Here is a 3,728-nt window from a genome sequence, read left to right as displayed (position 1 = left end):
GCAGAACTTGGTGGAGGGTTGCGCGAAAGAGCACTTGGAAAGGCGGACATGGAGGTGGTGGTCTTGAAGTGTGCGTAGAACGGCTTCCACGTCGCGGCAATGGTCTTCAAAGGTGCGGGAGTAGATGAGGACGTCGTCTAGGTACACGACCGCGCACTTGTTGCGGAAGGGGTGGAGGACGTCGTTCATGAGGGACATGAAGGTGGCGGGGGCTCCTGTAAGTCCGAAGGGAAGAACAAGCCATTCGTACAGACCATACTTACACCGAAAAGCCGTTTTATGCACATTGGGTTCGTGCACACGGACTTGATGGTAGCCTGACCAGAGGTCCAGCTTGGTGAAATAGGCTGCACCGTGCAGCTGGTCAAGGAGCTCGTCCACGCGCGGCAGGGGATACGCATTCTTGACTGTGAGCTGGTTGATTGCACGAAAGTCCACACAGAGGCGTAGACCGTTACCACCCGGTTTACGGGCGAACAGAATAGGGGCACCAAAGGGTGACGTCGACGGGCGAATCCAGCCACGGTCAAGGTAGTTCTTGAGCTGCTTGTCCAGTTCTTGAAGTTCTGCTGGGGACATGCGATACTCGCGCTGCTTAGGAGGCTGGGCGTCAGGGACCAACTCGATGTGGTGGTCGCATGGGCGTGATGGTGGTAGACCCGATGGTTCTTCGAAGATGGTCGCGTAGCGCTGGAGGACAGGCTGAAGGGCTGGTGGTACGGACGGGGAGGCGGTGGGTTGAGGGGGGGCTTCAGGGTCGACTTCGGGATCTTCGATGGGACGGAGGACACCCATGTAAACAGGTGGTGATGGGTTGAACGGAGCTCACTTGCGAGGGTTGGTGGCGTTGGGTGGTGGTGGTCGGGCGGCAGCTTGGCGAATGCATTTCTGCATGCGGGCGATGGAGACGAATTCAATCTGAAAAGCGGATGGGCAGTACGAGGAATGTGGGATGACGGTGTCGCCGATGGTGACGGTGTTGGTACGCCAGTCCATTTGGGGGTTGTTGGTAGTAAGCCAGGGTTTCCCAAGGATGGCGTCGTATCCGTCAAGGTCGAGGGTGAAGAAGGTGGTGCACTCATGGTGTGATTGGATGGCCAAGGGGGCGTTGGGAAGGGCGGAGGAACAGAGGGCGAGGTGTCCGTTGGCCAAACGAACGCGAAACGACTGCGAAGCTGGAAGGTTGGCGGAGTGTAATTGGTGATGTTGGAGGAAGGAGTGGGCGATGAAGTTGCGGGAAGCACCAGAATCCAGGAGGACTCGGGCGGGGTGGCCAGCTATGGTGGCATCGAAGACGATAAGGGTGGTGGAGAGATTGTCGGTGACGGACGCAATGCGACCTATGATAGGCGGGATGAAGGGGTGTTCCACCGTAGACCTTTGTTCGTCTATCTGCGGAAGTGAAGCTTGAGGAGCGCGGTGGGGCTGGGGGGTAGGACGCTGTACGAGGGGGAAAGATGGTTGGGCTGGCTGGCTGACGGTTGGTGTAGGCGGAGGTGGGGAAGAGGCAGCGGATGTTGGAGTTTGCGAGAATCGAGCGATAAGATTAGCGACATTAGAGCGTGGTGGTGGAGGGCGGTCCGATGGTTGGGGCGGCGGTGGGGGATGTGAGCTGGAAAAATGTTGGATGAGAGTTTTGACCGACGATGTGGATGATGTTGACGGATGGTTGGCGGAAGCGAATGAGGGATGTGACGAGGTGGAGACGGGATGAAGGGTGGTATCGGGAAGCGGGGTGGCGGATGTAGACGCGAGAGTAAAGGGGGCTGACGATGGTGGATCGTGGAGGACTACTACAGGCCAATGGCTGGGACCCGGTTCTCCATACCTGGACGGGTCTGAAGAGGTGGGGCGGCAGACGATCTGGGCGCCGGCAGGGAAGCGACGGACGATGGTCATGTGGCGGATGAGGGGGGCCCAAGGGGCTTGTGGATGATCGGGTAGTACAATGATGGCAGAGGTGTTGGGGTTGGCGGTCTTGGCATCGAGGTAGCGGGCGACGATGGTGGAGGCGTTGTCGACAGGTGGCACCATCCATACGCACTCTCCTTCGATGTCGGTCGATAGGAAAGGTCGGGACGGTGAAAAAAGGGCGAGAGCTGTGCAGTTAAGCCGAGGTCATCACAGTAGGCATCGACGGTAAATGGGCCATACTGTGAATCGTATTCAAGAAAAAGCGATCGCGCGATTTTCCAATCGTTGCTTGCCTGGCATGCTCCCTTCGATGTCGATGCTGCAGCTGCACGAGCACGCTTGCGACCAAGACGGCGGGCAGGCTTGCGGACGATTTGAGCTAGACGTGGAACGTTGAACGCGGGTTCGGACGAGTGCACAGCAGACGATGTCGGCAGGCTGTGGCTGACCGGTTCTGCTGACGACGGCCTAAGAGCCGATTTAACGGGGGCCTGGGGAGCGGGAGCGGGTAGGGGATTTGTCGCTGATGTGCTGGGAGCGGCGGCCGTGGGAGCTGTTACTGGGGCGGGAGGGAGAACGACCGCGATGGCTGTGGTTGTCGCGGTGGCTGTGTGATCGTCGATCCTCGGAGGCGGAGGACGCGGAGGAGCGGGAGAGCGAGTGGGCAGGCGAGCGGGGCAGCTTGCGGCTGTTGTTAGCACCCTGAAAGGAGTGCCGGCGGGAGGAGTTGGGCGGGGAGATGGTGGTTGCTGCCAGGAGGCGACGAAGTTCCGGGCAGTGTTCCTTGGCGTGCGACTCGTCACCGCACTGTAGGCAGACGTGCTGGGCCATGCGCTGGAGGCGCAAGTTGTAGGGGACCCCGATGGTTTTAACGCCACTCAGAAGAGGTGAGTTGCTGTGGTGCGGCGTGGTGGAGTAGACGTTGGCGGTCAGGTCCATAGGGTCGTCCCGGCGGACGTCTCAGGAGCTGCGTGGCGCGGTGTTGTAGTCGATGAGATGAGCATTGTGGCGCCCGGAAAAGATGCCCATCGCCAAGTCGATGATGATTTGCAGGGTTACATCGGTGCCGTACTGAGGAAGCCTTGCGTAGACTTCCTCGCGAAGGTCCCTGTTGAGCCCCTTTGCGAAGTGAAAGACGTGATCGAGTTCATGACGGTGAGGGAGGTCGCCCATGAGGCGTCCGAAGGCGGCCACGTACGACACCAGGGAGTTCGGGCCTGAGCCTTGACGAATGGTGTCCATGCTGATCTGTGCCTGGAGGAGGCGATCGGGTCTGGGCGCGAGGGGTGTTAGCGCTTGAAGGACCGCAGTTAAGGAAGTGAAGGGGGTACGTTGGTGGAGGAGGAGGAGGGTGTCGAGGGTAGGTCCTTCGATGGCAGAAAGGGCGATGGTGACAGCAGGCGCACTGTCTTCATGCAAACCGCATACCGTAAAGTGTAGGCGTAGGCGGTTGGCCCACGAAGCAAGGTCGGCGTCCTTGGCCGTGGGGTTAAAGCGGGGAGCTGGTCCGCGCTGGTTGTTGGCCGTTGACGAACGATTCTCTAAAGCTTGGGCGGCTACTTCTGAGATTCTATCCCAGGGAAGAGCGGCTTCGGAAGTGGTGGGTGCTGAGGGCGCCGCGGGCACGGGGTCGGGTGTGTAATGTTTTGCAGTTCGTTAGCGCGCGCTTCTGAGACCATGTCGTAACTTCGGAGCTAGTGGAGCTTGATCTTGTGGTGCTACGTGTGAGGTTATGGCGCGATGACGACGAAGACGATGGCGACGACGATGAAGAGCTCGGCGAGGAGGATCACCTAGGTCTCGATACCAATTGA

Source organism: Volvox carteri, assembly GCF_000143455.1.
Source record: "Volvox carteri f. nagariensis unplaced genomic scaffold VOLCAscaffold_49, whole genome shotgun sequence".
Taxonomy (NCBI): Eukaryota; Viridiplantae; Chlorophyta; class Chlorophyceae; order Chlamydomonadales; family Volvocaceae; genus Volvox; species Volvox carteri.
Note: the sequence above shows the minus strand (reverse complement) of the source record.